Source organism: Vicugna pacos, chromosome 3 (genome assembly GCF_048564905.1).
Source record: "Vicugna pacos chromosome 3, VicPac4, whole genome shotgun sequence".
NCBI lineage: Eukaryota > Metazoa > Chordata > Mammalia > Artiodactyla > Camelidae > Vicugna > Vicugna pacos.
The window spans coordinates 20,773,306-20,797,026 of NC_132989.1; the positions used below are offsets into that span (position 1 = coordinate 20,773,306).

Sequence of the window (23,721 nt, forward strand, 5' to 3'; positions counted from 1 at the left end):
ATGAAATGCTTCCTATGAGTCATGCACTGTGTTCAGTACTTTTTTTTTTTTTTTACTTATTTCTCCTAATAGTTCCACCAGGAGGCTGCAATTACAGCTGCCGTCCTAGAGGTGAGGGGAGGAGGCACAGAGAGTTAAGAAACTTGCCTAAGGTCTCCCCGCTAACAATTGGCAGGGCTGGGAGTTGTTTCGAGGTCTGTTTGATGATAGAACTGATCCCCTAACTCCTGTGCTCCTCTGTGTGAAAGGTGATTTGCAAATGTTGCTTTTATTTCTGGGTCTGTGAGGGTGTGGTTCTAGATTATAGCCCTTCTCTTGATGGAGAAGAGAAAGAAATAAATAAACACAGAAATAATAGAATATACAATTCTCAGTATTTTAGGGACCGCCTTGGAAGAAAGCTGCCAGGACCACTCAGGACGCAGGGCTCTTGCCTTCAACGGGGGGTTGGAGGTGGGGTGGGATATGATTTGCTTTGAAGTTTTGTTTTGTTAAACTTGTGCATGCTGCAAGGCTGAGGGGGAAAAAATTAAAGAGTTGGAGATACAGGGGGACTGAGAAAGGGGGTGGGTGTGCATCAACAAGGACCCTAAAGAGTCAGGACAGGGAGGTGTTTGAAGCCCACGTAGGGGACACATGTTTGCGGGTGTGATGCCAGAGCCTCCTGGCACCTGCATTGCCCTAACACCTCCCACTGTCGCTGATGGTCAACCCCTGTCGAGAGTCTCGGCCAAGCGGCTTGGGAAGTTAGGTGTTTACAGTCAGAAACACTTTCTTCCCACCGGACGTGACTTCTTACCCCCTCAGTGAGGAAACGCACAACACGTACCTGCAGGCAGCCCCAGATGCACGAGACGTAGTTTGCTGCCAGAGACACCAAGGCTGTCTCCACCTAAAGCAGGTCTCAGTGGCCAGCCTCAGATCCCTGAAACGTTGCAGCATCTGGATTACCTTCCCAAACAGTCCTGTCAAAGCACAAACCGGTCAAAACAATCCAGAAAAGAGCAGCCATATTTACCGCAGCGTCATTCACAACAGCCGAAAGGCGGAGGCCACTATGCTAAATGCAACAGGCCAGTCCCGAAAGGATAAACACTGTATGACCCCACCCACCTGCAGTATCCAGAGTGGCCAGATTCATAGAGACGGGAAGTAGAAGGGTGGTTGCCAGGAGCTGGGGGGAGGGGCAACGCGGAGTTGCTGTCTCATGGGTACCAGGTTTCAGTCTGGGGTGACGGAAAGGGTTCTGGGGATGGACGGTGGAGATGGGCGCACAACGGTGCGAATGTACTTGACACCACTAACTGTTTACTTAAAAACCGTTAAGATGGAAAATTTTGTTACGTGTATCTTACCACAATTAAAAACATCAAGGGAAAAATTAGCTCATTTAAAAGGGGCCACTTGATCCCTTGTTCTCATCTGTTATTAGACTGGCTCAGCTTTGCTTTTCAGTAAAGGAAACTCAGCCGGCGGCAAGACATCTCCTAGGAGCTGGGGTCTGGGAGAGCTGGGGATAGCCACTCCCTGGACTGTGGGACGTGGAAAGGCCAGCTCTGGAGCCCCGTCCTGACCTGAGAGAGACACCCCCATGGGGTCCTCAGGAGCAGGAGGGGGGTGTGAGAGCCCCAGACACGGTGGGGAGCTGCTTTGGTGGGGAGACACCAGCCTCTACCCTGCCCTGTACTGAGGGCCCCCGGGCCAGCGGCCTCCCTTTGCAGGAGAAAAAACACAACACTGTCATTATTCCTAATTAGGCTCCTGTGAGTCAGCAACACTGGACTGTTTGGAAAACTCACAAGGTGGTGTCAGAGAGACCAGACAAAGTGGCAAAGTCAAGGGTGGGTGAGAGGAGGGTATGGCCACACCCACGATCCTCTCAGTCCAGGGCTCTCTCTAATTCGGCCAGCATCTCCTCCACCATCAGACCCTGGGAAAGACAGCCTTTCAGCCACAGAGAGCAGCATTTTAGCCCTTCGTCATTAAAGGGAGACAGAACTGTGACACTAGCATGGGAACACTAGTAGAAGGAACAGATTTCATTCCATGCATCTCCAGCCTGAGTCCCGAGCTCAACGGATGGTATTTTTATCAAATACTTTCTATTTCGTGACATGCTCTGCCAACTTTCTATTATTAGACACATCAGAGAAAACCCACATTTGCTTTCTCTTCCTTTGGGTTCCTCCCTCCTCCTCTGTGGGAAGACGTGGTAGTTCGGGTGGGGGCCCTGTCCCTTTAATAGTAGGTAAAGGACAAGGAGGAGGCAGCCATCTGGGAACTCACCTTGGTGCCAAAGCATCCTGGATCTGGGCTCTGCCTCCTTTGCAAATGACATCTCGTCCTGGCCTCACCCCCCAGCCCCCAGATGGCAGAGCTGATGGTTGAGGAAAACATACATATTTTAGAGTCTACAGCATTGTTTCTCCCCACCCCCACCTCCTGTGAAGGAGGATTTAGTCTTGGCCAGCTACGTTCCGGAGCCTTTCTTGTGGAGAACAGGGATTTGGAAGGGTGCAGTGCTGTGGGTCAGATGACACCGAAGAAAAGGCAGGGAATTACCTACTGGAGAAAGTGAAGGTGAGGGGGGCACAAGGGAGATAAGAGCCAGGGATGGGCTGCATTGGGGGGACTTTAAGAGATAAATTAAGGGGGACTGGAGTAGCTGCCAGGCTGCCATGACGAGAATTCGGGAGAGAGATGGGAGATTTTTTTCAGACGTGTTGTTGGTGTTATGATTGGAATCCATCCCCTGCCCCCCTTGGCATTTTTAAGAGATTTCAGTAAAGACATAAATCGGTTTTAAAATTATTTTTTCTATGAGAGACTGGTATTTCTCCAAGGCAGCCTGGACCACTGGAGGCTCGCGTATAATGATGAAGGACAGCCACCCTTCACCCCGCTTCTCCCATCAACACAGGCTGGAGTCCAGCTATTTCAAACTGGTGTCCAATAGGCTGAATTTGGACCCCAGATGGGTCTCGTTTGGCTCATTGAGAGTTAATTTTTTTTTTTTAGCCACCGCTGAAAATTGAGATTTCACATCTAAAAAGCCTGCATTTCCTACTCCTCTTAAAAAAAATTGGAAAGTCTGGCAACATGAGACTTTCATTTCCATCAAGCAAAAATAGCCCATGCCCTATGGTTGACCCCAGTGCCCACCACGCACATCAGGTGGGCAGGCGCACCGGGCCTGCTTCCTGCATTTCTGTTTCTTACCATCCGCTAACAGCAGACTTGATCACTGAGACCTGTCTTCCTGCTGAGGACAATTAGAAAGACTGGACAAAATTAAGATAAAATCAGTCTGAAGGCATCAACGAGTTAATGAGATAATGAAGAATCGCTAAACCAAGTTCTGGGGAAAGGTGGACATTCCGGGAGGCGAGCCCTATAACTGGGGGCTCCTTTCCCCTTGAAATTCTTGCTGCTACAAGAAGAAACAGCTACGAAGCTGAGAGGTGACGCAGCACCTGGGCAGCTTTGCACATCTAAGGGGACAAAAGCTGAAATCCGCCAAAGGAGAGGGGCCCTGGAACAGAGACCCCGCAGGACTACACCTTAAGACGAGGCGAATTGGAAACAACCAGATTCTGCAGGGCCTGAACCCAGCTCCCAATCAGCTTAATTCTTCAAATGGGATTAAGCCTATCCCAGGTTGCCAGCATCCCCAGGTGCCCAGCAGAAGCAAATGAAAGTGTCCTCTGGAGGAGAACACCGTAATGTCTTGTGTCACTTCTCCTAGCAATTTTCCACGTACAACGTCCATCTGAAAAGACCCAGACGCGTAGGGAACTAAGACCACGTGAATGAGATCCCGCGGTCACAGCTACAATGGAAGCAACCCCAGAGAACTCCACCTTGGGAGTTACCCCACACAGATGTTGTTCAAAGGAGATAAAAGACAGGATTTAAAAATCTGGCAGAGAACTGGGAACTTAAAAAAAAAAAAAAGTGGGAGGGGGGACAATAATGATTTGAAAAATAACCAAGTAGAAATTTGGAGTTAAAAAAATGTGATAACAACAGTGAAGAGCTCAGTGGATGGTTTTAGCAGCAGGCTGGACACAGTCAGTGGGAGACGCGAGGAACTGGGAAGTCGGTTAGAAGAAAACCTCAGGGTGAAACTTGGCGAGGCACAAGGATGGAGAACACCGTGGGGAGATTAAGCGATACGGGCGATGAAGTGAAGACAGGAGTTCCAGGAGGAGGAGGAGAGACAACAGGGCAGCAGTACTACTTTGAAGAGAAAGTACTTGAGAAATTGCCAAAATTGACTGAAAACAAGCCGCAGATTCCAGAATCCCTGGGAACCCCAAGCAGGGTAAATAAAAAGGAAGCTACACCAAGGTAGGTCGTTACAGAATATGGGCAAACCAAAGACAAAGAGGAAAAAGTGTTAAAGGCAGCTGCCATTGCCTGAGAAAAAGGAACAGACCATTAGCTTACTTCTTGACAGAAGCAATGGAAGCTAGAGATTAGTAGGACTTAAACATCTTCAAAGTGCTGACAGAAAGTAAGTGCCAATCTGAAATTCCATGCCCAGTGAAAGCAGCTCCTAATAGTAAAGGTTAAATTAAGACATTTTCAGGATTCTTTACAAGCATTGGATCCCAAAGAATGCTCTTTAAGCAGAAGGAAGATGATTTAATATGATAAGTTACAGGTGCAGGAAGAATTGGAGAACGCCACAGAGGTTAAAGAAATCAAATGAAGTACAAAACAGCATTGCAATGTCCACCGGGGATTTAAAAAATTAAAATGTAAGTCAGGAAGGAGGGGTAAAAATTAAAATGTTCTAAAGTCCTTGTATTACTATGGAAGAAGATAAAAATGTTAATTAACATTAGACTTAGATAAATCAAAGATACATATTGTAATCTCCAGGATAATCTCTGAAGAATAGTTAAAAAAAAAGCATATAACTTCTAAGTTAATAGCAGGAAAAACAGAATATCCAATCACTCCAAAGGCAAGAAAGAAAAGAGGAGAAAAAGAAACCAGAGCATGTAGGACAACTGAAAACATTTAATAAGATGGTAAGATTTGAATCCAAAGATATCAGTAGTTACATCAAATGTAAGTGGACAAAATACTTCAATTAAAAATCAGAGTATTGAACTGGATTTTAAAAATCTACATACTGTTTATAAAAAACACATCTAAAACACTAATTTTAAAATGCAGAAAGTAAAGGGTGGGCAAAATATAAATATGAACTGAAATTATATTAATAGTATATAATAATACCAGACAAAATATATTCCCAGGCAAAAAGCATTACTCCAGCTAAAGAAGGACACATCATAATGATAAAAAGTTCAATTCACAGGGAACATACAGGGAATGTAAAACTTTCACACATCTTATAACGTAGCTTCAAAAATATGGAGCTAACACTGACACAAACCACAAGAAATGACCAGCTAAATGAGCAAAGATACAGAATATTTGAACATGACCAGCAAACTTGACTTAGTGGGGACACACACACACACACACACAAACACATCTGTATATGATATTGTACCCAGCAATTACAGAATTCAGGTTCCCCAAATATTTATGATTCCCCTCCTTCCAAGCAAATAATAAAATTGAAAGTCTCCACCTCATTTTACGTTAGGTGTGGCCATAAGACTTATTTTGGCCCATAAAATATGAGTAGGAGTAACTTCCAGGTGCTAGTGTAACGGCAAACACGTCTCCCCTCTCCCTCCTGTGAGCAGAGGGCGGGAGCTCGCTCAGCGCGGGCTCTCAGCTGAGGACGACACGGAGCGGAGCTGCCCCGCCAGCCTACCAATGCACGTGTTGATGGTCATTTGTTGTTTGAAGTCACTGAAATTTCCTTATAACACAGTATAACTTAGTCTACCCTGAATAATACACAGAAAAAGAGAAGGACTGGTTTTCGGGCACCGAGGTGAGCCTGTCTTAAGAGCATGGTGTGGTGAGTCCTGGTGAGTTCCCGGTGACTTAAGTTCTAGGGAGGGGGGGGGGGTAGGAAGAGGGCGGAGGCAGGAAAAGCAACTCCCAAGAAGAGCCTATGAAGACTGGCTAGAGGCGAGTTTTGAAGGGGTTGGATTAATAATGAGAAATAGATGTTGTCCTGGAAGGTGAAGGTTCTCCAGAAGTTCGTGACTGGTTGAACATTGGTAGTAGTGGAGAGGATGAACTGGGGACAGTCTAACCGATGCGAAAGGAGGGAATTAGGGAGAGAACTATTCTCAATTAATGTGTTAACATTTTTTTTCCTTTTCTTCCCACATCTTAGAGGTAGCCATTTTTAAAGAATTTGATGAGAATTTTCCCAGCAATTGCATGCACACACAAACACACATATAAACCAATTAAAAAAAAATCAGATCAATTACATTCTACCTGCTATTCTGAAAAAAAAATCCAGTTAGTATCTTCATGGATATTTTCTGTGTCATCTCAAAGAAATTTGCCTCTTTCATTTTTAATTGGCTACTTCGTACACCACGGTATGGATGTAGCAAATCATGCAAGCATTCTCCTGCTGACATTCAGGTGGTTTCCACTATTACAGTGTCTCAGTGAGCCTTCCTGTAAACTGTACCCATAGATTTTTGTCTCTTCTTTCTACAGACAGCAAGACAAGTTTTGCCACCATTTTAATGGTGGAAATTTTAGGCTGGGTAACAGGAGTATGACTAGGCAGGCTATTTGAGGTGACAATTTTGGCTAGGGGGTGCCTGGTATGCCTCGACGATGCCCAGAATAGTGTCTTGAACATAGCACGTGCTCAGTAAGTTCTTGCTGAGTGAATGAATGGATGAATGAATGAACCCACATCCATGGCATACACTTATTTGGCTTCCCTGCCCTCATCCATAACAGGATTTCTCAAACTCAGCATCACCGACTTTAGTGCCAGCCTGGATACTCTGTCATGGGGATGGCGGCGGGGGCGGGAGCGGGAGTGGGAAGGGGCGCTGCCCTGAACATTGTAGGATGTCCGCAGCATCCCTGCATCCCTTGCCCCCACTCACTAGATGCCAGGAGCACAACCCCAGTTGCAGCAACCAAAAATACCTCCAGAAATTGCCCAATGTTCCTTGGGAAAATTTGCTCCCAATGATTTATAACATGGACTGTATTGTAACAGGGCAAAGGCCCTTTCTGAAAACAACAGATTCGGCAGAGGTTGATCTTACTAGTCCCCAGTCCTGCCACATTCAAATGGCCCTTCTTGCCAGGTTTTCACAGTCATTTCATAGAGATTTCTGGATACCTTATTCTTGGTGCAGACCTCATTCTTAATGTCTCCCCCATGAATTAGGTCAGTCTTCATTATACGTTGTCAATCAGCTTTACACATTCTCCAGTCACTGGCTCCCCCTCCTTGGAGGTATTTCTCAAAGGTGAATTCTTACATTTATTTGAGAAATTATTAAATTAATCTGTTGCCCTCACTCGACTCCCTAGGGGTACTCATAAGTAAGAATTTGGCATGTCGCATGTCAGTTTTTGCTCACCATTTTTGTATCCAATGCCTGAAACAATGCCTGACACATAGCAGGTGTTGGATGGATGGATAAGAGCCATTATCAGTCAACAAGAGCCACCCCTGGGCTGCAACAGTCTTCGCCCATTTTTGCTCCTGTGTCTTCTAAAACAGTTTTGGAAAACAATGTTACCTATACCCACGTTCAAAACTGACATGTTACGTGTTCATTATTAAGTTCATATGAACTCAAGAAAATAATTCCCAGGATACTGTAAGTACTGCAATTAAAAAATTTAGCTGTGACCTCATTCTTTAAATGTACCTATCAATCTACTATTATTGTTTCCAATATTGTCTATAATCTGCTTTCACAGAACTCTGCCTCAAATTCAAGGGACAGAAGAGACAAAGCTGTTAAACAAAAACATGCCTAACTAGTTATTGAGGGAGGCAGAATTAAATTATTAAAGGAAGTTTCCAGTTTGGGGACTTGGACCTGGAGATTTTTACATTTGGGGCAATGGCTTCTTAGTAAGATTTGGGAAGAGTGAGGGGTATGCTTTCCAGTAAGGGAAAGATTATTATGAACAAAGACATGTTCTCAGGCAAAACAGCTTTAGGAAAAAGTACCTAAAGAAAACTGAGAACCTGGAAATTGGTCCTCTGAGAACCATCCTTGTTGTGCTCAATGGAGAGTCCTGAAGACCACCACCCTGAGGGTAATTCCTCATAGTGGCCAGCAGAGGGCAGTGTTGGACAAGCTGTTGGGCCCCATCTCCCTGGCTCTCCCTCAAGGTGGCAGAGAGAAAGGGCAATTCAGCTCGGAGGCAGTGGGGAGCCAGGCCCCAGGCGTTCCAGCCCAGTCTTCTCTGGTGTGTGTGTTTGCACAGTGAGTTATTCATAGGAAACTGGCCCCACGGAGCACAGAGGCCAGAGACTCTCCATCCTGTACCTAGAATAAGGGCCTGGGACGGCAAACAGACGGAACCCTTATTCTTTCTCTCCTTCAAGAACTGGGAAAAAAGAATTGGGGGGAAAAAATCTCTGAGGAGTGAAGTCATGGTCTGAATCAACCGTGAGGTTTTTGTTTTTCTTCTGATGAAATGAAAACGGTGAAATCTCATTGATTTATAGCTTCCGGAGACAGGAGCCGCACAGGGGCCGGGAGCCCCTGCTCTGGAGTCAGGCGGTGGGGGCTGGGATCTGCCGTCCCCCCCCCCCCCCATCGGCAAGCTCACTCCCCCGGCCTCTGCCGCCCTGGCTGTCAGATTGGAACAAGACTGCCTTCTTCACAGGGCGGCTGTGAGGGTAGATGAGGCAACCCGAGGAAAGAGGGCAGCGTGGGAATGGCATTTAGCGAGGCCTCAAGAAATAGCAGCGCAGGTGATGATGTGGAACTGGCGTTCTGTCAGGCATGAGGTTTCAGAGCTTCCCATTCGTGTCCGAAGAGGCAGAATCAGGGGTGAAAAATCACGCTATTTCAATGGTTTATGTTTAGAAGCAGAAACAGCCAGGGGAAAAGGCCAGAATCAGTGTGATTCCGTGTTTGAGCTTCGCTCCTCCACATGGCTGGATCCCACCCAGCGCGGCTAAGAGGGTCTCTGTGTCTGCACCGCCAGGTGGATGATGGCCGGACGCGGGTTGACGTGGGACACACCCACCAGCCTCAGACGTGAGAGCAGTGACTTTGTTCATTACACCGATCCTCTGCGCAGCCTCAAAGGGTGGAGATGAACTGGGTGATATTCAGTTAGGAATTTGGACTAATTGCTCAGATATATTAAAAGTAAGGTTCAGAGCAAGACACCCCCCCCCCATTCTGCCTTTCCCAGGGAAAGGTAACAGAGGCTAATTCAGAAAGGCACAGAGACAGCTTGGATGAGATAACTGTCCTTTCACCTGGCAGCTGTCCAGCCCCCAAATAGCTTTTGTGTTTGGTCCAAAAATAAGATCACATGAGAGGGGGAGAAATAAATACGCAAGTGCTTGTCCTTGGGCTTTTTGTGGGTACACCGGCCACACTGGTGGGGGCCCCAAGAGGGTGACCTCACGCCGCACTCCACCACCTCCCTCCCCAGGCTCCCCAAGGCTGGAGGAACAACCTGGATCAGGGGCCCGTGTGGTGTGTGGTCTGCACACAGCCCTTCTCTGGGGGCTCCCTTGGGCTCCATTCACACCAGAGAGGCAGCAGGAGAGAGGGGACAAGCAGATCCAACAGCCTGGACTCTAGGAGAGTAAGGGCATCGCCTCCTTCAGTGAAGGACACTCCCTTCTGATGGAGAATGGAAACTCCCTTCTTCCTGCAGCAGCCAGCCTGCGGCGGCCCTGGTAGGACGGCGTGGACGCCCTAGGCTGTCACAGCTGCCCGTCGCCCCAGAAGGAGGGTCCCCCGAGCCAAAGCACAGAGGTGAGTGCGTCCGTTTCTCCAAGGAGCTCAGATTGCTGCAGACTTTCTGCTTGGCTTCAGGCTTGCGCTCAGCATGAATGTTCTCCCCAACCCCCTTCTCCCTCTTCTCCTCCCAGATCTGAGTGGGTGGCAGGCTTGAGTCTGTGTGATGGATGCTGTAGTAAAACATTCCCGTACTCCCTTCTCTCATTCGGAGGCCAACTTGCTTCCAGAGAGAACTGGGGGGTCTAATTCTGAGCAGGGAATCAGGAAGAGGTTCCACCAAGTAAATGATCTTTGCTGAGACCCGAGAAGACATTTCCCAGAAAATCATTAGACACATCCCATTACAGTAATGTTAATGCTTAGTTGTTAAAAGCTCCGTACGAAATAGGAAATAGATAAATGGATGTTGGCTGAGTCCTTGTAATTGGGCAAAAGAGAAAAAACACAAATGGGATCTTCAGAGCTTCCTTTCCCCACACCCACCTCCCTATCTCTTCCTGACTTCTTAGAGCCCAGCAGAATATACTTCACAGAGCCAAGAACTTTTTTCTTTGGTTGAGAACAAAAGGAATAAAATTAAGGGTTTGGGGAGAATTGCTCTGTAAGCAGAGTTGAGAGACAAAGAAAAAGGAAATTTTGCAGAGTCTTGGTTTCTCCTCCTAACGTCTCTGCCTCCCAAGCACATGACAGGTGCCTGTGTGCACCTGGGGACGTGGCCAGATGTCTCCGTCACGTGCACAGGCATGCATTCCTTGACACACATCGCCCCTCTGCTAGGGACCACAAATATCTATGCTAAGGGTAAGTCAACAAAATGCTTGTGGGAACAAGACAGCTCCTCGAATAAGTCAAGATTCTTTTAGTGACAATCGAATGGAATCCAGTTTGAAGAGACAGCCAAAATAAGGAGAAATTTTCCTCCTCATGTCGCTGAAAAGGTCAGGGTTTTGTTATGGTGGGATTCCGGTGCCCAGACGAGGGCATCCTGAATCTGTCTCTCTCCATTTTTTCGCTTTGCATCCGGTGTCGTCCTGTTCACAGGAGGACTCGCCCCTCCTGAGATGGCCACCAGCAGCTCCCTGTGGTGTCTGACACATACTAGGTGCTTCCAACTAATCAACAAACAAACAGCCTCCCTAAATAGCTTAGAGAGGATGGCTAGATTACTTGAGATGACCTTAATTCTGATTTTGTAAGTGCTATGATAATAAGGACAAACATTGATGGAGCTCTGCAATGTAGATGGGATTGTATGCAGTAAACAAGCATCCTCTCCCGTAATCCGCACAGTGACCCTGCAAGGTGAATACTGCTATTACCCCCATTTAACAGATGGGGAAACTGAGTCTCAGAAAACTTCTCCTAGATCAGAGCTAGGAAGTGGTGGCATGGGGTTTAGAACCCAGGCATGCCTGCCATCTCCTTTCCTATTAAATTCCTCGTTTACGTGCTTATCAGTGGCCGCACTTTCTGCTGCCTGATTTTAAAGAGCAAGGGGCACAGGTGATTGGTCAGAGAGCACAAGGAAGCTCAGATGTTTTCCGCCCCTCTTTTGCCACCTGGGCTCCCAGTGCCTCTAAGTTGGGGGGGGGGGGTCCTCATCAGACTGTACCTAGGGGTGAGAGGTCAAACCTCTACTCCAGAGCCAACAAGAAGGTCAGGGGCATGAGGATTTCACAAAAGGAGGTATCCCTGGGGCTCTGTAGAGAGTGAGCTGCTTTTTGGTTAAATGAGGTCTTGGCTTAGAGTGGTCCTTGGGGAGATGTTAGTTGGAGGGTGGGCTTTAGAATTGAAGTTTGCCCGTCTGGCTGCCCATCACTGGGCATGGCCCTGACCTTCCCCCTGCTCCCTGAACAGGGTGAGCAGGCAGGGGCCTCCCTCAGAGGGCAGCTTGCAGGATTTGGAAAGTAACCAAAGTTGGATCACAAGGGAAACCCAAATCTTAAGTAAGTGGTATTTTTTATACTATCTGTGCCTCTGCACCCAACCACTGGCCTCGGGGTTGATACAGTCACCTGTGGTGCTGGGCGAGCCCTTGGTCTGAGGGTATCTTGTTTCTCTGATGCACACGAGCCCATCCTGTGGGTTAGCACCTTCTCAACAGCAGATCCTATTTGGTCCACGTCATTAATCCTCATGATATTCCTGAGAGCCCGAGAGCTGGTGTTCTTACAACCGAGGCACAGCGAGATGAAGTCATATCCCAGATCACACAGAAACAGAGAGGGGCCGGGCTCAGGGCAGAGGGTCTCTAAGGTCTTTGGAATCCAGACCTGCTTGCTTCCCCACAAGGTCACGAGAGAACAAAACTAAAACCAGAATTGTATAGGCTAAGTAAAATGCTTTGGGTAAATCTTTAAGGGAAAAATCATCACTAGACCAAAGAGAAATAAAAACATACATTCACACAAAAACTTGTGCATAACACACTGGGACATTATGCTGTAGACCAGAAATTGACACATTGTAACTGACTATACTTCAATTAAAAAAAAAACTTGTACACAACACAAATGTTTACAGTAGCATTACTCATGATAGGAAACAAGCCAAATGTCCATTAACTGATGAATGCATAAATAAAATGGGGCATATCCGTACAGTGAAATATCATTCAGCAGTAAAAATGAATGACATTCGGATACATGCTACAATATGGATGAATTTCAGAGACATAATGATTTTTCAGGAAAAGAAACTCATAGTGTATGACCCCATTTATAATGGCCAGAATAGGCAAATCTAGAGAGACAGGAAGTGGACGAGTGGTTGCCTAGGCCTGGTGGGAGGGAGGAATGGGGAGCGATTGCTAATGTGTAAGGGGTTTCTTTTAAGGATGACAAAAAATTCTAAAGCAGACAGTGGTGATGGTTGCACAACTTTGTGAATATACTAAAACCACTTAGTTGTATACTTTAAATGGGTGAACTGCATGGTATGTGAACTGTATCTCAGTAAAGTTATTCCAAAAACCCCCAAACCATGGCTAATGAAATGATTAATGCAGTGACAGGACTTCGCTGAAGGATGTGGTCTGACCCTGCCTGCTCCGATAAGATTGTCTTGTCCCATAGCTTGGCCACAGGCCACCCAGACAATTCAAGTGGAAAGAATACAGATGGAAAAGATGGGGTCCATAGATTTCTCCCCAGAGTTCTAAACTAGGAGGATCTTTTTTCCTCTTTCTTGTACAGATCGTTTTAAATTGTATAAAATCAATCTTACTATTCTATTTTGGTTTCTGGGTTTCAAATCATGCTTCAAAATGTTCCCCATTCAAAGATGGTAAATCTTATTACCTAATGATTTCCGCTAAGGTTTTCTCTAATGTTTTCCTCTAAGGGTTGTCTTATTATATTTAAACCTCTGATTCATCAGGAATTTAAATGACAAACTGGGGATCCAGGTTATTTTGATTTGTTTTGCCACATGGCTAGCCAATGATTAGATCAGGAGTTTTGACTCTGAGATTAAAATGGACTTGGGGCATCTTGTAACTTCCTGAAATTCAGTGTGAAGTGGGGTGTGTGTGTGTGTGTACACGTTTATTTTTCTGGGGACAGGGTTATAGGTCTTGTCAGACTCTCTGGGGTCTTCTGACCCACAGAAAGACCACTGGTCTCTACATTTCATAACGTGTGGCCCAGGTAGACCAGCTGTGTGCATTCCAGTGCACCGGGGCCTAATCCAAACCAACAGGACAGCTGTTAAACAGTTGTGGGGAAGGCCCTCGGGACAGTTCTCTGTCACATGTCAAGCGAGAGTTCCACTCCTCGTGGGTTTGGTGTTTTCAGAGAACAAGAGGTGTCTCTCTCTGGTCCCCTTAGGCTGATAGCACTTTTGGTTTCCAGTCATCTGCTAACACATCAGTGGAGCTGAAAAACCATTTCAGCTGACAGAACTTGGGGCACTCCTGTCACAAAGAATTTGAGGAGGTTTACTGTCCAATAAATACAAATAAGTGATGTCATGGAAACTGCCATTCCAAAGAAGGTAGCAGATCCTTCTGTGCAGACTTGTGCAATCACATTAGAAACATATACACCACACCCACGGGATTCCAGGAACTGTCTAGACTGGTGGTTCTCAAGTCTGGTCCGTGGACCAGCAGCAAAAATATACCCAGATGATTGGATAAAGAAGCTGTGGGGTGTTGGTGTGTGTGTGTGTGTGCGTGTGTGTGTGTGTGTGTGTGTGTGTGTGTGTGTGTACAATGGAATACTACTCAGCCATAAAAAAGAATAAAATAATGCCAGTTGCAGCAACATGGATGGACCTGGAGATCATCATTCTAAGTGAAGTGGGCTGGAAAGAGAAAGAAAAATACCATATGATATCACTTATATGTGGAATCTTAAAAAAAAAGACACAAAGGAACTACTTATAACTTAGACGATTGAGCTCTTGAATATGTGTGTAAGCACATTTGACTGTCCTTTATGATTAGATGACCACATTCTGTTGATTCTTATTTTGTGGTTGGCTCTATTCCTTTGATAAATATGTAAGTTTAAAAAGCTAAAGCTCTAAACTGTTCTTAGAAATAATGATCAGTACATATATATAAACTAAAAATAAGTGCAGTATATTGTATGTATGTATGTATTTACATGCAATATAATGTATATGTGTAAACTGTTAGCAATTCTACCTAATAAAACTGAAAAATGAAAAAAAACGGTGTCACCTGGGAACTTGTTAGACATGCAAGTTCCCAGGCCCACAACAGACCTACTGATTTAGAAACTCTGGAGTTGGGGTCCAGCCATCTGTGCTTTTGATGAAAACACCCTCCAGACGATTCTGATGCACATTCAAGTTTGAAAACCATCGGTACAAGGACTGGGAATATAATGGTGAAAAGACAGATAAAATCTCTGCTCTCCTCGAGGACTTGACATCCCATGCGGAATGTGCAGTAGGAGGAGATAGAAAACAGACAAGTAAACAAATAACTGAACATGATCATTTTCAGACAGTAATAAGATCTATGAAGAAAAAGAAAGCAGGGGGATGTGATAGACACTGGTGAGGGGCTGATTCAGAACAGGTGGTCAGGGAGGAGGGTCTGAAATGAGGCCAGAATGATAAGAAAGAGCCAGCCAAGTAAAGAACGGAGGGGCAGAAAATAAATGCGGACACTTCAGGCAGAGGGAACAGTAAGTGCAAAGGCCCTGAGGTAGGACCACACTTGGCCTGTGTGAGGTGCAGTGAGGCTGGAACACAGTGAGGAGGAGAAAGAGTGCATCAGGGAGGGACTTGGGGAGGCAGGCAGTGGGAGCAAGCTTAGCTTTTGTTCTTAGTGCCAGAGAAAGGCACTGGATAGTCCTGACCAAAGAGAACAAGATCTGAGTTACCTTTTAGCAGGATCCCTCTGGAATGAACTGTAGGGGATAAGGGTAGAAGCAGGGAAGCCAGCCAGGAGGAAATTACAATAATCCAGGCAAGGAACACTGGTGATCAGGTGGTCTAGGCCAACATGAAAGATCTATTATTACATGAGAAACAAACAATGCGGACATGGTGCCTAGTAAATGGCTTTTAAGCTGTGCACACATTCAGATGCATAAAGACATTTTTTCCCCTGAAAGGACCCAGAAAAAAAGTGAAGAATGATTATCTTTGGAAAGAAGGGGGTGAGTGAGGGTCATTTTATACCTTTCTGAACATTACACATTTTTATCATGTGCATAAAGCCTTACTTTCATTTGAAGACAAGATATTTTAAAATTAAAATAGGAAAACAGATTGAGGAGGACACAGAATTGGCAACAGGTGATGAATATCAGAAAGAGAAAGCCTACTTCTCGTGGCTGTGACCCTGTCCAAGCGTCCTCCCCCGAAGTCGCTGAGCGCCAGGCTGACGAACTGGGGCAAGTTCCTGTTCTTGGGTTACAGTGGGAGCAGAGCGAGGCACCTTCCCCACTGAGAACCTTTGGACCCCATTCCTGTCCTGCAGCTCTGGTGATGTTTGTGTCTGTCAGGTCTCCTTGGGCAACCAATACAATTTCCTGTGAGCGTCTGCTGCGTTTCCCTGTGCCCTGTTTGTCAAATTGCTCCCCTCCGTCATCTTGGCAGCTGCTTCACCATGAGGCCAGCATGCCCTTCATTTAATTGCATGATTGGGCATAAACAGAAGGAAATGCTTTGCTAGGGGTAGCGAGTGGCATGCAGCGTCTGATTTCTCCTGTCAGCTGATTAGGATTTGTTGAGTCCGAACAAGGTCAAATGAGATTAGAAAGAAAATGCAGTGTGTCTGGTATGCGTTTCCCATAACTGTATCATTTATGTAAACAGGATGAGCCAAGGAGAAATTTTAAAGCAAATATTGAATGTCAGCCTCATGATTCAAGGACAAGAAGCCGGGGCTTACATGTTATGCCTGGAGGGAAAGAACATTTATTTACTGGGGACATTTTGAATCCTGCTGAATCTATCACGCTCTGACTCTTCTTTTATGCCGGTGCAGTTAAAAAGTGATAGTTTTATGTCTGATTTTCAGAGGCACTGAGCACAAAATAAGAGAAACCACAGAAACGCCGCCGTCTACTTTTCCCCTGCTTTTAAAGCTCTCACAAGAGGTTTAGAGCCACTTTCTGTAATAGCCACCGCTGAAGTGCTTGGTAGTGAGTCAATCTTTTAGGACGTGGAAGGAAAAATCTCACCTCCAGCATCAGCCACAACATCCTAGACGTGGCTGATTCGGGCCAAGGCCACACCTCTGTGGATAAACCTCCTGGGCTTCTACTGGAATTTCCTTGGTCCTCCCAATCGGTCATTTTCTTCCTTTCTCAAGCCCACCTCTGCAGTGCTAGTAAGCACACAGATAAGGTTTTTGGTTTTTGGTTTTCATTAAAGTATAGTTGATTTACAATATTGTGTTAGTTTCTGGTCTACAGCATAGTGTTTCCATTATGCATATATATATTCTTTCTCATATTTTTTTCATTATAGGTTATTATAAGCTATTGAATATAGTTCCCTGTGCTATACAGTAGGACCTTGGTGTTTGTCTATTTTATCTATAGTAGTTTGTATCTGCAAATTCCCGACTCCTAATTTATCTCTCCCTCTCCTTTCCCTTTTGGTGACCCATAAATTTGTTTCCTATGTCTGTGAGTCCCTTTCCGTTTTGTAAATAAGTTCATTTGTGTCATTTTTGTAGATGCCACATATAAGTGATATCATCTGATATTTGTCTTTCTCTGTCTGACTTACTTCACTTAATATGATAATCTCTAGGTCCGTTCATGTTGCTGCAAATGGCATTATTTTACTCTTTTTTATGGCTGAGTAGTATTCCATTGTGTATATATACAACAACTCCTTTATCCAGTCATCTGTCAGTGGACATTTAGGCTGTTTCCATGTCTCGGCTATTGTAAATAGTGCTGCTATGAACATTGGGACGCATGTATCTTTTCGAATTAAGAGTTGCCTCCAAATATATGTGCAGGAGTGGGATTGCTGGATCATATGGTAAGTCTATTTTCAGGTTTTTAAGGCTATATAAGGTTTTAATCACTGCAGAAATGACTTTAAAAGCGACCTAAGGGCTTTAAGGGATGATGTGGTTTCTGTTACTTGTAAAGGCTGTCGCATCTCGTGGATGCTTAATAAGTGGCTTTGACAGCTGTTATTCCCATGGACTATCCCCTGGCCCGGAGCTGGAGGGCTGTTCTGAGGCCAGGCTTTTCAACTAGGTAGCCCCCCACCCCTTCCCATGCTAAATAACGGAGGGGCTGGACAGCATTCACAGTATCGTGTCTCCTGACTCCAAGCCTCTGAACGTGTATTACTTAAAAGATAAATCTGGGTACTTGACACAGATGTTGAAATAAATACAGAACTTGAGGGATGTTAAAGTAAAACTTTAAAAAGTTCAATACTGAGGAGAATTGTATTACAGAAGTTACTTTAAGGAACTAAGGAATCATGATTTCCCAGCATTTGGACAGGACCATTGCTGAACACCCGATACATAATCAAGAAATTGGTTTCTTTTAGTAGCTAGTGCTCATATTTGCCTAAGAGCTGTGTGGTTTTTCGACTTTTTTTTTTTCCTGAACAGCATTTCACAACCAGATGTAACAGAGAAATAAAATTAATGACTTAACACTTGCATTACTGGTTTTCAAGGTGCTGTCATACACTTGGGCACCTTTGACTGTCACCGTAATCATGTCAGCTTGCAGGGAAGCTGTGGTTAAGGTCTCAGGAACCCCCTTCAGGAGGGAGGGAGGGAGAGCCCGGAAGAGCTGGGCTGCCCAGGAGCGTGCAACGGCACGGTGTGGGCAGGCTCACAGGTGCTAGCCTGAGGCAGGAGACCCGGTTTCAGACCCAGCAAGGACTTAGTTAACTAGGGGTGCAACCTGGGGGAGACGCTGAGCCGTGTCTCTGTCCTCAGGGTCTTTAGGGTGTCTCCTAACTTTAAAATGTATCATTCCACGTGGTTAAAAAGAGCTCACACACACCCTGGTTGTAGCAAAGCAATTCTCCAATATCAAGAAGACTGTCTGAAATATTTTCCTCTTTCTACGATTCAGAAGGTCTTCAGGAATCGTGCAGATACTCAAGAAGATTATTATTATTTTTTTAAAGCAAATTATCAGTGCCTTTGAGTATGTGGAAGTGGCCATTCATGGAGGTTCCTGTCAATAAGGTTTGGAGAAATGAACTTTTTCTGTACCTCTCAAGTCCCTTTTGGGAGAACCACAGCTCACCCATTGTTGGAGCTATGTGATGCTTCTGCCTCTAGTGCCCTGTCATAGGAGACGAGCTGCTCCGAGGTTCGTCCCTTCAGGAGGCATTTGAAGGCTTCCTGACTGCTCCCTGATGCGTTTAGGGAACAGGGTTCCACCTCCACCTTCCCAGAGAAGCGAGAGACCAGTGAGAATATTTCTAGTTCCAACAGGTCAACCTGTACCTCCTATATGAATCATCAGGTGGGCAGGCTTGTGGGCACGCACACACACGCGTGCGAACACACACACAGAGTTACACCTCCCAGGCTCCAGCGCCTGCATCACAAGGCAGGACTCTTCATCAGTTACAGGAAACTATTAATCATGTTTCCATTTGGTCTCTTCAAAGACACCTCCTGATCTGTATCCTTTCAGTCCAGTTTCATTCCTCACCTTCTCACCCAAGAGTTATTTGCAGAGGCAGCTTCCCCTCTTCCGTACCCCATCCTGGCCTCGGGCATAAAGACGATGCCCGTGGTCCATTAAAGAAATCCCCACCCCTGAAACAGGGCTCACCTGATGTTTCACCTCGTTCAGCAGGGACAGGCTTGACCCCTGGTGGGAACGGGCAGAAAATGCTCTCTGCCGCCCCTCCCCAGCCCTAAACTGGATGGTCATGGCCTTGAGCGGCTTTGCAAAATGGGAACAGCATAGACAGACAGACACACATACAAACACACTGCCACACACAGATATCTCCATCCTGCGCGGGGCTGCCAGAGGACAGGCAGGGGAGAAAAGGACACCCTCTCGTCCAGCAGCCTTCTGATTCCAGAGCAGTGTCTCTGAGCCACGACCTGCTGTTTCCCTGCCAACCGAGGTCTCAAAATAAACAGGAATCTGCTCAGACGGGCTAGTAGTCCATTCAGCTCAGCCATTTGCCCCAAGACAAACCACGCTAAAATAACACCCAGGAGAGTCGCTGCCGCTGTCTGTCTGCCGTCTCTGCCTCCCTTCCCTGCTGGCTCGGCTTCCCTGGGCCTGCTGCTGGCAGTCCGGGGCTGGGGGTGCTTAGAGCTCTGTGTGCATCCCTGTGGGCGGGGTCGGTGCGGGCGGGTGCCTAAAGGCAGGTCCCCTCAGCTGATCAGCCAGAGAGAGACCTACAGGCTGACCTTCTCAGCCCCCGCCTGCCTCCCTGCTTCCCACCCAGCCCTGCGGGACTGCTAGCCGGCTCTGTGGCAGGGTGTCTGGAGGCGGACCGGCAGCCTGATGTGCATGCCACGGCCCATCCCCGCTCCCCACACAGAGCCGCAGTCACCGGGAGGTTCAGATTGCCAGCTCGGGGCTGCAGCGCAGTGACAGTGACAACGCAGAGCAGCCCAGACCGGGTGGATTCTCTTTCCCCTCGGCCGGAGAGGGGCGCAGCCCTCAGCCTGCAAGCTCTTCGGGTAAGAATCAAGATTTCTATTCTGGGGAGCAGAGAGCAGGTTATATCCAGAGGAGGTGGAGAGTGTGTGTGTGTGTGTTTGTGTGTCCATCCCAGTGAAAGTAAAAGACTGCCTGGAAATAAAGAAGGGCTGGCTGATGGCACAGGCATGTAAAAATAGCACCCGGAGTGCAGGGACTGTAAGAATTGTCATGCACCACGCTGCCCCCTTTACCTTCATCCTCCCACTGCCGGGCCATGAGGGCTGGAGGGATGGAATGGTCTCATTCACTAAAGTGCTGGACGCAGCCTTTGTGGTCCAGCAGAATGCTGTGGCCTTAGCCTGGCTGGCTTGATTATGCTTGTCACACTCACCCTCTTAGGTAGCCTGGAAATTCAGCTGCCTAGAAATCTGGTCTACTGGGTGGGCACCTTAGATTTGATCAATCTTTTGATATAAAAGTTGGGCTGAAATACAGGATTATCTGAATGTGTCTGAGGCTGATATTCCAATGGCCCTGTGGGTCACCTGGATTACTTCTTACCTACCTTCCGATCTTCTTTGAAAACCACATCCCCATTTCAGGGCTCCTCCAGATAGGTACCAGAAGAGGAGGAACAGGAATGGCTAGCCACTGGGCACATTCTCTGGCAGTGATGCTGTCCACACCCACGTCACTGTGACATGCCAGAAGTATGCAAGGCTTCTAAATGCCTGAAAAATCCAGACCTCCAGGTGCTGTGGTGGGAATCTCAGGCATTTAATCGAGGACTCATTTTTTTCAGAGACCCAGGAGGGCACCCACTTAGCTTGCCTCTCAGGTCCAAGAGCTTGCTCTGTGCTTCGGCAGATGCAAATGCTCTGGGCTATCTCTAGCTGTTTCAATCCACGCCCATTCTCCTGCCTTCCTTTCTCCTTTGGTGACTGGCACTTTCCCTTTCATTCACTACAGGAATGCAATTGTTTATGGTTTAGCTCTGAGAACACCAGCGGGTGGATGCAAGCATCCGGGCAGAGGGTGAACCGGGCTCTGAGTGAGGGTGAGCCCGCCCAGCGGTGGCAAAGGGTTGGAAGGAAATCAGCTTGGCAGAGTGGTGTCTAGCAAAGGGCTGGCCGGCTGTTCCCCGGGGCTGTCTGGGTGAATGAGTGCGGATGTTGCTGGAGACTGTGATTCACAGTCGCAAACTCCCTTTGTTTTCTTTGTGTTGGTCACTGAGGGCTTCCGAGGAAATTCCCCTTTTGAGATTGTGTATTTAAAGGCGAGGTCACCAGATCTGCAGCTGAGGGCAGCAGGTGAACTCAGGGAGACTGTTTTCTGTGGATCCTCCTTTTTAGTGTGAGGAAATGGATTTGCAAAGGCAGTGTTTAATGAAAAGCAAAGTTAATATGCAAAAAATGAAGGGAGGAAACACTGAGTTTCTTGTAAACTTCCTCCCAGATCTGGTGTGCACATACACATATATGCCTTGCCTGGTCCAAAAAGGACTTAAGGAAGCACTATCCAGTTCATTCAGTGGTTTGATTTTACAGGCAGGTGGCACGGACTATGATGATGATACTTCCCTGGTGACGGTGGACAGACATCCATATGCTCCACCTACATCTAGCGAAGGGATGTCTGTTGCCAGGGCAGAGATGTGCCTGCTCCCTCGGCTGACATGCATTCTGTGCACCCTGAATAAACTATTAAGGCTCACGGAGCCACCAGCCCCGCTGTGCGAGCTTCCAGGAGTCAGGGATGATGCAGAGGGGAAGGCACACCCCTTCCACCTCATCAAATAGGCGTTGCTTGGCTCACGCAGTACTCCTTGATTTAAGCTACTGGAAAAATAATCTGTAGTCATTTGTGCCACAGACACATCCCATTTTAGGTAAATCTAACACCTATCCATGACACATGAATTGTAGGTGAATGACTATTTTTCCTTAAGAAAGGGTTCACTCATCCAGTTCGCCGAGTACTGACAAGGTGTCCCATCCCAAACTGGATGCGGCCCACTCCACCACACAGAAAGGTGGGGACCTACCTGGGTTGACAGGATGTCCAACTCAGCTGGGAGGTAAGGAGTCCGAGGTCTAAGGACAAGCACCTGGGCCAGCAGCCTAGAGCAAGAGGAGAGGGAGGGAGGGAACAGTAAGCATTTTGGCTCCTAAATGTCACTACTTAAGAGAAGCAGCAGAATATAGTGGCTCAGTGCACAGGTTCTGCAACCAGGCAAAGTCAGGAGTTCAAATTCGGACTCTGACACTTAATAGGTCTGACCTTGTGCCTCAGTTTCTTCATCTGGAAAATGGGGGTAATAAAGTACCAACAACGCTACTGAGAGGATCTAATGTGTAATACTCTTAGCACAGTGCCCGGTTTCTCGTGAGTACAGCCTAAGTATTGGCCATTATTGTTACTATTATTATTGTTGAAAGGTGGGTTCTAAAAAGGCTGCTCACAAGTCTGTTTGTTGCAAGGTCCAAAGTGATGCCCTGAGTGACCACCAGGGCCACCTTCTGGGCAGCATGGAGGAGCTTTTGCTTTGGCATGGACTTCTGCTTGAGTCTCGGAGCTTTCAGAACGGAAGAGCTTCTGTCCTAGCGGCCAGGCCTTCTCGAGCCCTTATACGAGCCAGGCGCTGTGCTTGACTTTATGTGTGTGCCCTCGCCGGGTTCTCGTAACCACCCCATGAAGTAGGGCTGTTACAGCGGTGCAAACTGAGCTTCAGGGGCTGGTCCGTTCGCCTTCAGTCACACGGTTACCAAGTGGCAAAGCCAAGCTGACACCCAGGCTGTGCTCCTAACAGGTGTGCCGTCTCTGTTTTGGGGGAATCACTGGAGGTGTCCTGAGGGGCAGGTGGAGTTTGGTGACAGGTGAAACTCAGCAACAGCTGGTATCTGGATGCCCTAGAAAGTAGGCCAGGGTTTGGAAGCTCTGCCAAGACGTGGCAGGATCTCGGCCTTGACCTTAGGGACTGAGTGTTTGGAAATAAGACACAAGCACAGGTCCTGGGGGACAAGGTGGGCCTTCAGACTTTCCTGAAACAGGCCGTGGATGGTGCCTAAGAAGAAAGGACATGGTGCCTGACAGCAGAGATGGGGGCACAGCCAGGACACTGGGCCAGGGCTCCCTCCAGCCTACGGTCACGGGTCACCTTGAGCTAAGCCTGAGCTCAAACTGGGTGAGGTCCAATCGTGGAGAGACGAGGGATGGGCATTCCAGAACTCAGCGTCTGGGTGCAGTGAAGTTTGTGATGCAAAAAGCTTGATTTGCCAACGCCATCCCTCTAAGTGGAAGGTTTAAAACATGAGACACAGATTTGTTTTACGTGTATTTGCTCAAGCCCACCTCTCCGACTTCATCCAAGGAAAGCTGGTGATGGGGACAGTTGTGCGGGTTGCACCGACCTGGCGCCAGGGCTGTGTGGATGTCGGGGCTACTGACGGGCCGGACTCATCTCCGCCGCTCCAGGACCTGTGCTCTGGCCTGGGGGTTTTCAAACACGAATGTGCAGAAGAATCTCGGGGGATCTTGTTTGAAACCTCAGGTTCCTGGGACCCACCCGTACCAGGCTTGATTTAGCCAGGTTCATGAGGGACTCAGGATTCTGCCTTTTCTGGGTGGGGCCCGGTGGGGCCCGGTTGGGCCTGACACCTTCGGTCCCCAGGCCACAGCTGAAGAAGCCGAGGGCTGACCGTTGTTCAGGTTCCCTTGTCTTCACGGCTGTTAATGAGAACAGAGTCGTGTGGCCTGAGACG

At 47.1% G+C, this 23,721-nt stretch overlaps 1 protein-coding gene across 2 annotated transcripts in view; it reads left to right on the forward strand.

Moving 5' to 3' along the window:
- The first annotated feature begins 9,495 nt into the window (after positions 1-9,495).
- The window catches only part of FGF1 (fibroblast growth factor 1), a 92,076-nt gene continuing 77,850 nt past the window's right edge, over positions 9,496-23,721 (forward strand). Inside the window, exons 1-2 of one of the 2 annotated variants that reach the window (XM_031671910.2) lie at positions 9,496-9,881; positions 19,857-19,998. The gene's annotated coding sequence lies outside the window, so the exon portion shown is untranslated. The remainder of the gene's footprint in view (positions 9,882-19,856; positions 19,999-23,721) is intronic. The other variant, XM_015239441.3, reaches the window with a different exon arrangement.